Raw genomic sequence first — 12,222 nt, 5'->3', positions numbered from 1 at the left:
AAAGAAAGGGAGGAAGAGGAGCAGCAATTCATGTGCTCAAGTCCCCCCAGAAACTTAAGAGCCAGTGTGGCGTAGTGGTTAAGAGCAGGTGCACTGGAGAACTGGGTTTGATCCCCTGCTCTGCCACTTGAGCTGTGGAGGCTTATCTGGTGAACCAGATTAGCTTGTGCACTCCAGCACAGGCCAGCTGAGTGACCTTGGTCACAGTTATTCGAAGCTCTCTTAGCTCCACTCACCTTACAGAGTATTTGTTGGGGGGGGGGGGAGGGAGGAAAAGAAGATTGTAAGCCCTTTTGAGTTTCCTTACAGGACAGAAAGTGGGGGGGATATAAATCCAAACTCCTCCTCCTCCTCCTCTTCTTCTTCTTGAGGCAATAGATAGAAAGGAACTACATCTCTTTTGACACAGTGCCAGAATTTAGAATCTCCCTATGAAACTCGTTGGCATTAGATTCAAAGCATCAAAACCAAATCCTGTCTGGCACAACGGGTATCTGTCGAAGGGAACTTTGACTCTCAAAACTTTTACCCTGGAAATCCCATTGGTCTCTAGCTGTAGTAGAGTCTTGCTGTTCTACAGCCAGCCAACACAACTACTCACCTGATACAATGGAAAGCTGACTTGAGAAACTCACTGCCAGAAGAGGCCTCAATGGTCACTGCCACAGCTGGATTTAAAAACAGGTTAGATTTATGGCCAACAGGTTAATTGTTGGCAGCTATCCATGGTAGCTGAATGTGACTTCCTGGTTTGTTGGATGCTGGGGAACAGTGGCTCTTCAAATGGGCTTCCCTGTGACATTTGACAAGCCACTGCTGGAAACAGGATGCTGGACTAGATGGCCTAGTGCAGGGGTCTCCGACCTGCGGCTCTCTAGATGTGCATGGACTACAATTCCTATCAGCTCTGCCAATTGGCCATGCTGGGAAGGGCTGATGGGAATCATAGTCCATGAACATCTGGAGGACCGCAGGTTGGAGACTTATGGCCCAGTGGTCTGCGCCAGCATGCCTACTCTTACATTCTGTAGGATCCTGGAGAGAAAGCATCTGGGCATGGGAGAGGGACTGATTTCCAAATTGATGTCTCTCCCCATGATTTCTCAGGAAGCCCATCTTGTCTCCCTGCCTGTCTTTTCAGTTAGACGTAATCTCTTGTTTTGTTTTTTGGAGTGGGTGCACGTGCATGTAACACTACTCTGCCGGACTTTGTTTTGTTTTTAACAATATCTTGCGTCGGTGGTGCTCTCTCTTCCCTGGCTCTGTTGTGAACTTATGGTCTTCTTTTTGGTACACACAATTTTAAAAGCCTGCTAATAATAGTATCAGCCGTATATGTTTGTCCACAGTAAAAAGCACGTGTTTCTAGTTAAGGAAAACAAAAACGGAGAAGAGGCTAACTGAATAATGGGAGACAGAGAAATCATGTGCTACATTTTTGGGTTGGGGGGAATGAACGTTGTGTACCGACACACGTCTCCTCTGTTCCCTAACCCTGACCAGAGAGCTGTATCCAATCCATAAATGTCAGTCTTAGTATTAAAATTAGAATCTCACTCTGGGTCCAGGCTTCACAAGTGACCCATCACATCTTAGATCAAGTACTGCAGGATGCAAGAGGAGGACATCGTACCGTGCATCGTTCACGGTGGGATTGGGAAAACAGTTGTTGTTCCTGTTTGAATGAAATGTTATTCTCAGATTATGTAAACAGGTTGTTTACTGGCGTGCCGTTCACTGTACGGTTATTCATTCTGGCGCATCATAGCTGACTTACTAATACTGAGCATATGGATTTGATTGGGGGGGGGGGGGGGGTTGTTGTTGTTTTTCTGGCTCTGACCTCAATGGAATTCCAGGGTTCGTAATTTCTGCTCTTCAGCAAATTTCTGTTGTTGCTTTTAAACTACTCAACTGGATAAGGGAGATATTAGTGATTTTCCTTCCTGATTCTCCGTGCTCTGCCCAAGTCTCCTAGTCTCTGGATTGGTGTTTAAAAAGCAAGATCCTCAACTGCTGTACCATACTGGCAATTGATTCCCCACTCCTCCACCTGAGTGGCAAAGGCTTATCTGGTGAACCAGATGTGTTTCCACACTCCTACATTCCTGCTGGGTGACCTTGGCCTAGTCACAGTTCTTCGGAGCTCTCTCAGCTCCACCTGCCTCACAAAGTATCTGTTGTAGGGAAAGGAAGGGAAAGGAGCTTCAGGAGAGAAAGGTGGGGCATAACTCCACCTCCACCTCCACCTCTACGGCTGCTGCTGCTGCTGCTGCTGCTGCTGCTACTTCTCCACCTCCTCCTCCTTTCCCCCCCTTGAAGGAAAATAATCTGCTGAATGTGACCAGGTTCTCAAAGCCATAGAAATAGCACTGACTTCATTTTAAGCACATAATTTGGTCCAGGTTGGTCCAGATTCAAGCGCCAGCATTTATGGCATCAGCTGTGGCCAGAGGCTTGGGGGAACTCCCAGGAGAGATGCGCGGGCCACAGTCCTTTTCAGATGGCCTGCCACTCCCACATAGTTACATGTAGGAACACCTAGACCTCTTGCCAAGCCTGGCCAGGAAAGTAGGCTCCAGGTCTTCTGTGCAGCGCATGCCCATGCATTTGCTGTGATTTTGTAGCAGCTGTGAAGGGAACTTCCATGTGGAGGCAACCAGTTCCCAAAATTAACACGACTTGGCAATTCCAGTGGTGTGACCGGCCTGTGGGTTGTGGGTCAAACATTTTTGGAGGCAAACAGATATAGGCCCCCAAAGAATTTGAATCAAGGCTGTTAAAATGAGAATCTGGATGCCAGTGCAGTGTGGTGCTACAAGGAGGAGAAGGAGTTGGAGTTTAGATTTATATCCCCCTTTCTCTCCTGTAAGGAAACTCAAAGGGGTTTACAATCTCCTTTCCCTCTCCCCCCCACAACAAACATCCTGTGAGGTGGGTGGGGCTGAGAGAGCTCTGAAGAACTGTGAATAGCCCAAGCTCACTCTGCTGGCATGTGTTGGAATGCACAAGCTAATCTGATTCACCAGATAAGCCTCCACAGCTCAAGTGGCAGAGCAGGGGATCAAACCCAGTTCTCCAGATTAGAGTGCATCTGATCTTAGCCACTACACCACACTGGCTCTCTTAGAGTATCAATCTGGGAACTGAGACCCAGGTGCAAATCTCCACCCTTCCCTGGATTTTTACTGGGTGACCTTGGACCAGTCACAGGCTCTTCACCCCAACTTTTGTCATAGTGTAGTGGCTGTTGTGTGAATAAATGGAGGAGAACAGAAGGGCTGTTTTGGGTTACCATTGGAGAAAAAAAGCAAGACTTGATAGTACTGGAAAGAGCCATCAAGTTGCAGCTGAAAGTGCCCTCCTTGAACCATCTAAGTTTTTTTGACGCTGTAAGAAAAAACTGAGATGGTCCACAGAGGGCAGGTCTACCCATTCTTCTGAATGGGCAGTAGAGCAGTGTTCTGAGGAGCTAGAATTCTCATATGCGTACCTGCGTAGCTACGAACACAGCTCCTTCAAAGTAAAAAAAATTAGTAAAACCATGCATTGCCAGATTCGGCAGGAAAAGCTGAGCACAACAATGTAGTTTTCGAGCTAAAAAGGCACCCAGGATCGGAGCCTGCAGAGCAAACTTCCTTGAAACCTTCAGCAAATGGAGGCAGGGAGAATCCTTTCAGCATCACACAAAATGCCGGGCGCAAGTGGAGGGTGAAATTGTCCAGAGAGCTAAACAGTTGGGCGGGAAAAAAAACTCTTTCCTCCTGTGCTGCCTGGAAAACTAATGAGAGGTGGGGTTTTTTAAAGACGTCCCCAGGACGCCTTACTTTGGGTGCGTGGAGTAAAATTAAGAAGTCACCTCTTTAGGACATCCCCAAGATGTCTTTTGTGAGCTGTGTGGAATGGGCCAGGGTCTTGTTTTACAGCTGAGGGTTTCTCCTGGTTCTAGATGCACGGTCCGTCATCCTTGTGACCAATGCTGCAAAAGTTGCCAGCGGGGTAACCCGTTATGCCGAGACCTCCATCCAAGAGAGGTGAGTTCCGCAGAGCCAGCCAAGGTGACCTAGCCCTGCATGATTGGTGAAGGAACTGACCTACTTTGTTGCATCTAAATGTGTCCCTGGAAGAATGCGATGGAAGCGACGTGCGAGCACAACTCCAAACTATGTTTTCTTTTGGAAGTTTGCCGGGGTCACGGCGGATGAAAGCCAAGCGCTGGAAAACTGTCAGCTGCTTTGAAGTTAATGGCTACTTTCCCACCAATCTGCAGATAAAACAGGGGGTGTCTTTGCTCTTGTTTTTACTCCCCCCAAACCCAGCATTCGAAATATTACTTATGCCAGATCCCGTCACAGCAGTTTCCTGGCTGCCGTTTCAGTGACTGACTTTTCCATTTTCTAAATTGTGCCCTATTTATTCTCACCAGTGTATTCTTCGCCACCGCTCCCTTTTTTGGGGACAGATGAGAATTAGAAGGGTTGCCAGACTGTCCAATAAACTTTGTCTCCCTGCCCCTTTCCCCCCTTTTTGAACAAGTCTATGGCTGGACTTCTCTGACAGGCGGCCGAATCTTTTTTTTTGCCTTGAACGTGTTTCGGCATCGGGGTCGGATTCTTTCTGTCGTGCATCTGTTCCACATTCCTTGTGGTTTTCTGCATCGCCACATAAACATGGAACAACAGAGTTTTATAGACAAAACTCTTGACTCCTGGCAAAAGCAGTCGAGTAACCTAAAAGCAGAGTTCATGTCCAAGAGGATACAGAGCAGTTCATGACCACAAATCTGATCGGTCGGCCGCTACCGTATCTCCTATACGTAAACTGCTGTTGTTGATCATTCCTGAAGTAGCCAGAAATCATGTTTAATACTCTCAATCTGATTTAACTCTGGCAAGCAAGGGTTTGGGTTGCAGATCTGCAGCTGAGAAGGATCCAAAAGCCATTTAATGAGTCTGTGGTTTTGTACTCAGATTTAAACTCAACTCCTTTCCGTTCTATCTCTAAAAAGTATACCTTTAGAAGCCCACCTTTTTCCCTGCTAACTGGGGCCCAAGGTGGGTAACAGCAGTAAATAGGTGAGTAACCACGACAGAGAGTAATTCTAAAAGCAACAGAATTAAAACAACTAACAGCAAAACTGCGTTGATGTCTTTCAAGATTCTGTATTTTCTTTTTCTCCTAATGTGCTCAGGATTTATACCCCGCTTTTCTCAGCCACAAGGAGTCTCAAAGCGGCTCACAAACTTCCTTTCTCTCCCCACAATCTTGTGACATAGGTGGTGCTGAGAGAATTCTGAGAGAACCATAATTAGCCTGAAGTCACCCAGCAGGCCTCATGTGGAGGAGCGCGGAAATAAATCTAGTTCACCAGATAAGAGTCTGCTACTCATGTGGTGGAGTGGGGAATCAAACCCGGTTCTCCAGATTAGAGTCCACTGCTCTTAACCACTGCACCGCACTGGCTCCTTGAACTGATTTTCATTGGGATTTTTAATTATCCTAGAGCAAGGGAAAAAATTAAAAGAATGCACAGACAGGTGGCTCTGGCTTGCAGCCGTGGCCCTCTCCATCCATTTATCTTGGGTACCTGTGGGCAGGTAACAGTTTGGCAGAAATTGTGTTTTGATGAGGCTAAATGGAACGTACCTCTGCAAAAACGGGGGGAAACCCTGCAGAAACAAACAACAATCCTTCCGTACATGCAGAATAATGCCCATTCAATCCACTTTCACAATAGTTTGCAAGTGAATTCTGCTACTCTGCACAGTAAAATCCAGCAACAAGGGCATTGTTCTGCATGTGCGGAAGGCCTTGCTGACTTTTGTCTTCATCTTTCTTTCAAGATTAATGGGAGGAAAATCAGCCAGAGTCTTTGCCCCCCCCCCCCCTCCATTTGCTAGTTCAGGGGAAGAGGTTTCCATTAACGAATCCAGTGTTTGTCCCCCAGGAGAGGAGATCTGTGTCCAAGCTGGTCAAATACAGAATTCTTGTCAGATGGAAAGTGTGTTTGTGCAAATGTAATTGCCACGTTCCTAGCGTCCTTTTTGTGGCACCCTTTCTTTACATTAATCCTCCTGGAAAGCAGACCAGGAGCGCAGCCAAACCTGACTTTTGCAGAGTATAATTTCTTTTCTTTCTTTCGTTCTTTTTTCGATAAGAAAATCAGCCAGCCAGCCGTCTGGGCCTCAGCTTAGTTGCCTTCTCAAGGAGAGGTCAACAGTGGACTTGGATTTATTTCCAGTCAGAGATTATGAGTAGCGTTACTTTTTGGATGCTGGAATGTGCCAGTTCTTTTTTTTCTTTTGCTTTGCTTTGTCCACAAAAAGCTGATGCTATCAGAAAGAAAAGCGATTGAAATTCAGTCTGATGGGTACTGCTAAAATATCCGTGCTGAAACATACTTAGCTCTCTCTCTCTCTCTCTCTCTCTCTCTCTCTCTCTCTGTCTTTAAATAGTTCAGGTATTGAAGAGCTAATTGTGTTGTTAGGCCCTATTGGTTAAAGGGAAGTTCCGTTTTATATTTCTGCCCTTGTGCATAGTATATAAAAGTGCAACGAAAGGCAAAATTGTGTTCCTTTTGTGTCCTTCTGTCTTGAAAGTATACAAGATTTTTCCTTCTGGGGGGGAGTGGATTAAAGAACACTCAGGGGTGCACGGTACATAACTGCGGTTATATTGTAAATTCATGCTGGCAGCATCTATTTGGTCACGAAGGTATGTGACACAATTGTAATGAACTTCCTTTCCTTCCTGGTTGTTAAATTACTTGAATCCTTTCGCACCACTTCGGCAGAATCGGTTGTTAAAATGGTACTTGTAAACAACCAGTTGTTAAATTATTTGAATCCCACCACCGGAACTGGTTGTTAAATTATTTGAATCCTGCCACTGAGGAGGTCTTTATATTTTGAAAAGTCTTGGTTAGATTGAAGCTACAGAGCTGCGAGAAACGACGGGTGCTTGTCATTTGGTAGGTTACTTTTTCCTTGGCAAGGGATACATTCCTCAATACGGTGTTGGCAGGGCCGTGCCCTTCATGTTTGGCTGGAGGGAGAGATCTCGAAGGAGAGTTACCACATGTGGGCCGTTCTTTGCATACTTTTGAAAAGGAGCCTGGGTGTTTAAAGCCCCCCCCCCACACACACACCATTCTAGTAAAATTCCTATCTGGATCTTCACAGCAGGGCTAATTAAAACTCACCCACCCACCCTCCAATTCCACCGTGTGTGGTATTTGCCCTCATGCTCTTTAATTACATTTTGTTGCCCATTTGAAAGAGCTGAGGCATTCCTCTGGAGCAGGGTGTCGGAGGACAAATTCTCGCTGTACAGTTGCGGGGCCTGTGGTGGTGTTGGTCCTGTGCTGCTGATTAAACCCCTATGGGGAGTAGGCGACCGGGTTTGTTCTGGCCTGCCCTTGCTCTTCTGCCGTGCTTGTTACGTCCACCTGCTGTTCGCGTGTTAAGAGTTTGTGTTTCCATAGAAGGCTGCGCAGGTAGGTGCCTTTAGACCGTTGCTTTTCGCCCTTTGCAGATGTTACACTGGGATTTCTGTTCACACAGAGAGGGATGCCCCCCAGCCACACAATTGCATAACATGTGGATATGGATGCCAGCCTCCAGGCGGGACCTGGTGATCCCCTGGAGTTACATCTCCAGATTACACTTCCGCTGGAGATAATGGGGGTTTGGGAGGGTGGTCTCGACAGCCTTGTGCTCCACCGAGGTCCTTCCTCTCTGCAGGCTCCATCCCCAAATCTCCAGGAATTTCCCAACCTGGATCTGGCAACCCTGCCCCCCATCCTCTGCCGGTGACCAGGCAGGACCTGTCAATGTTACATGTGAACTGGGCAACACGTGGATTTTCCACAGAGGTCCAAGTTCAGGCATGTGACTCAGAACCCTGCTTTTCCAGAGTTTTGGTTTGCATGAATGGAAGCCACACCCACATGGACCAAAACACATTTCTTGATGCATTATGGCTGTAGCATGAATTGAGTGATGGGTTCAAAGTACAGGAAAAGAGATTCCACCTAAACATCAGGGAGAGCTTCTTGTTCGACAGGGGAACACACAGCCATGGAGTGTGGTGAAGTCTCCTTCTTTGGAGGTTTTTAAACAGAGGTTGGATGGCCATCTGTCAGGAGTGCTTTGACTGTGTGTTCCTGCATTGCAGTGGGCTAGACTTGATAGTCCTTCTAGTCTCTTCCAACTGTATCACTCTGTGGTTGCAGCATGGGGACCCACATGAGGATATGCACAGCTGTTAGGTTCCTGCTCTGTGTGAACAGAATGCCAGCATGAGATCTGCCAGGGCTTCAGCCCATGTGGGTTTTGAGGTGTGCTCCATGTGGGGCATCTGAGCAAATGCAAACTCTAGAGCATGAAGGACAGGTGGGGCTAGAGCAGACTGAAGCTATCCCAATCTCTCTTCAGACCTTCAAGGCAGGTGTGCTTTCCCAAAGCTCTGTGGACAGCAGATTTCCCAATTCTGCAATCTTTCAGGAACACAGAAACCTCAGAGCTTTACTATTTTCAATGCATAAGTAAATGTAGTAAGAACAGTGCTTTTAGAAGGCTTTGAAAAATGTTTGCATCCAAGGTGTTTCCACTAGTATATCTGCCAGCCAGCATGGAATAACACCAGTGTGAGAGTGTGCTGGGACAATGCTACACTAAATCCTATGTACCTTTTCACTCACATGGGGTCTCTCATTACCACCACTAACTGATGTTTCTACTAACTGATGTTTATATGTGGCCTGTCTCCTGGAACGGAATCCAGCTGAAGATCTGGCCATTGGAATCCTTCCAACTTGTGTTACTTTTTGGATTTTCACTGAAGGGATATCATTTATAATTTTATACAGAGACTTGGAGTATATTTTGGGATCCCCTTTCTGTTTGTAATGTGTTATCCCCGTTTTGTCTTTTCCCTTATTGTTGGTATTTTTGTCTTTTTGATACAAACTTTTTAATTATTTCTATTAAAGGTATAATTTTAATGCTGTTCTTTGAGCCAGACAGAGGTTTTCTTTTTGCAATAGTCTCTTGAAATGCTCCCAAATTTTGTGTGTGGGAACGCTCAGAAATCAGAATTGACAACCGCACAGCATAAATAAACATGGATTAGGCAAAGATGTTTTTTCCCCCATCGTGTGTATGTGAGTTTGAGATTGCTTTCTAAGTAATAATTTTGGAATGCGTGCATGGAAATTAGGTGCCTGCTTGCAGCGTTTGTGACGTTTATCCTAAATTGTTTGTCTGACGCTGTGATATTAATCACACCCAACTTAATTTCTCTGCCTGTCATTTTCTCTCTGTCTCCTTTTCTTGATTCTCAGGTAGTTTTGCCACGCTTGGATATAAAGGAATCAGACCCTCTTGGATTAAAATGTGCAACCACACCATCGGCCAGAAATCTGCCTCTGTCCAGGCTTCTGCATCCCTGATTCCTAGAGGATGCTGTTCAGACCACAAAGATTTGGGACAACAAAGGTCACAGATCAATGGAAGCAAGAAACATGCACAGCTGGATCTGCTGCATCAAGGAAGCAGCATTAATCAAATGTTTGTTTTTTACAAGATTGTATCAAGAAGGGCTTTTTAAAAAGCAAGCATCCTATTTTACCACTAATAAATATATTCTGCGCTGACCTTATAGTTTTTCAAACGTTGCGCTCTTTTCGTCAGACAGAAAACCTTCATTAAGTGAGGCAATTTAGTAAGGAAATTGACCAACATCCAGTGTATTAAGAGAATGTTGCCCAAATGCTTGGAAAATCCTTTTGCCGGTTATTTTATTCATAGTAGGTCTGGCAACTGTATTGACTGTCTGCACTGTGTTGTTGCAGAGAATGGTAAGAAGTCTGGAATCCATGCCATACGACGAGAGACTTAGGGAGCTGGGGATGTTTAGTCTGGAGAAGAGAAGGTTAAGGGCTGACATGATACCCATGTTTAAATATTTGAAGGGATGTCACGTTGAAGAGGGAATGAGTTTGTTTTCTGCTGCTCCAGAGACTAGGACAAGGAATAATGGATTCAAACCAGGAGAAAAGAGATTCCAGCTAAATATTAGGAAGAACTTCCTATCGGTAAGGGGTCTTTGACAATGGAATATGCTGCTTCAAAGGGTGGTGGAGGTTTTTAAGCGGAGGCTGGACGGCCATCTGTCAGCAGTGCTTTTTGTGTTCCTGCGTGGCAGGGGGTTGGATTAGATGGCCTTCCAACTCTATAGTTCTGTGATTCAGAGAGACCTCCCTGTATTAACAGCTTCCAGAATCGATGCATTGTTTAATTCCGTTGGTATGAAAGTCTCCCATTGAAAAGTTTCCTTCCCTATCAAACTTATTGCGCATCACCCAACGGAGAGCTGGTATCATTTTATCAGTCTGCTCAGGTGAACCCAAGACTTTCAAGAATTTCGGTTTGGAGTGATCTTGCATGGAACTCAGGCTCTGAGTTCAGTCAGCTTAGTCTACATTGGATTTGTTTCCTGTGGTTTTTTTCCAAGAGTGTTGGGAAAAAATCTGCATGTTCTACAGCAGTGGTTTGCAATTATTTTGCCTTTTAAGAACTCTTTTCCACACTGAGTTGTCTGCTAAAGGAAGGACAGGAGAATATCAGGGGATATGTTGTAGGTGAAGAGCCTCCTCGATGCGGGCAGAGCCTCCTAGATCTAGCTGTTGCCTCACACGAAACATATAAAACACACCCTGATTTTCCTTGTGATAACACAGTGCGGGAAAGAGCATCTATCCTTCTAAAGGGCTTGTGCACTGCTAATGAAGATGATTGTGATAACTTTCCAAGGGATGGGCAGGGTTCCTTGGCTTGGCGTTAGAATATCTTTTTATATAAAAGGTCCTGAGTCAACCCTGCTACCTTTAGGTTAAAGGAACATTAAATGTGGGTTGGGTCCACCTAAGACTGTGGAGACTTGATATCACTCCAAGTAGACAATCCTGGGCTTGATAGCCAAGGGGCTGACTCAGTAGAAGGCAGCTTCATGAGTTTGTTGGCAGAGTGGGGATTTGAAGTTGGGTTTCTCAGGTCCTAGCAGCCAGTGTGGTATAGTGGTTAAGAGCAGGTGGATTCTAATCTGGAGAACTGGGTTTGATTCCCCGCTCCTCCACCTGAGTGGCAGAGGCTTATCTGGGGAACCAGATGTGTATCCTCACGCCTACATTCCTATTGGGTGACCTTGGGCTAGCCACAGTTCTCTCCCAATTCACTCAGCCCCATCTACCTCTTAAGGTGTCTGTTGTGGGGAGAGGAAGAGAAAGGAGCTTGAGGCCACCTTGAGTTTCCTTACAGCAGAGAAAGGTGGGGTATAAATTCAAGCTTCTGCTCCTGCTCTCTATTCTTATTCTTCCTCCTCCTCCTCCTTTTTCTTCTTCTGTAGCTCAGAGTAGTAATCTGCAGTCAAAGTTCTGCTCATGACTTGAGTTTGATTCCAACAGGTTTCAGATAGACTCAGCCTTCCAAGGTTGGTAAAATGAGTCCTCCAGTTGCTGGAAGTAAAGTATAGACAACTGGGGAAGACAATGGCAAACCAACCCTCTAAAACATAGAACATTGAGATGTGACATCATCTCGTGGGTCAGTACAAACCAAATAGGGTTACAGTGTAAAACAGCAGGGAAAAATGAAATCACTGTGCTCCAGGTTGCTGTGCATAAAATCATTCTCAAGCATAGAAGATACAAAAGAAATTTAAGGTGAAGTGCAATCAAAATTTATACAAGTATGGCAAATCATTCTTATGTTATAAATCTATATCATACATGACAGCTTGCAATCAAACTGGTGTAAACAAGTTGCATATATAAAATAGGCGAACAAACACCATCCAAATGCCACAAGCTGTCAGAATGTAATCCAACCAGTGAAGTCTCTTCGCACATTGGAAAGGCACAGAATCTCCATGTGCGCACTTAAAGTGCAGTACTAAGTTCTCTCAGCAACTTCCTGGTAGATTTAAAGACAAAATGCAGTCAAGCAAGGTTCCATGGGAACAGAGCCGTACAAGAACCATTAAGTTCAAAACAGGCTTCCACGGTAAAAGATCCACATTTTTAACAAACTTCTTCTGTGGAATAATATATCAGAAAAATATATATTGCCACGTGCCATGATTTAGTCTTGGAATATAAATACAGCAACAAGTAGATTCAAACAAACATGCCACAGACGGCTATGTCACATGTTTCGGTGTGGT

General features: G+C 45.3%; 1 protein-coding gene across 3 annotated transcripts in view; it reads left to right on the top strand.

Annotated features, from left to right (window-relative positions):
- LOC125424615 (cell migration inducing hyaluronidase 1) overlaps positions 1-12,222 on the top strand; it is a 139,419-nt gene that overhangs the window by 59,719 nt on the left and 67,478 nt on the right. The window lies entirely within an intron of this gene.

Source organism: Sphaerodactylus townsendi, linkage group LG17 (genome assembly GCF_021028975.2).
Source record: "Sphaerodactylus townsendi isolate TG3544 linkage group LG17, MPM_Stown_v2.3, whole genome shotgun sequence".
Lineage (NCBI taxonomy): Eukaryota > Metazoa > Chordata > Lepidosauria > Squamata > Sphaerodactylidae > Sphaerodactylus > Sphaerodactylus townsendi.
The sequence above is the reverse complement of the archived record's forward strand: the minus strand, read 5'-3'. Positions and strand labels throughout refer to the sequence as shown.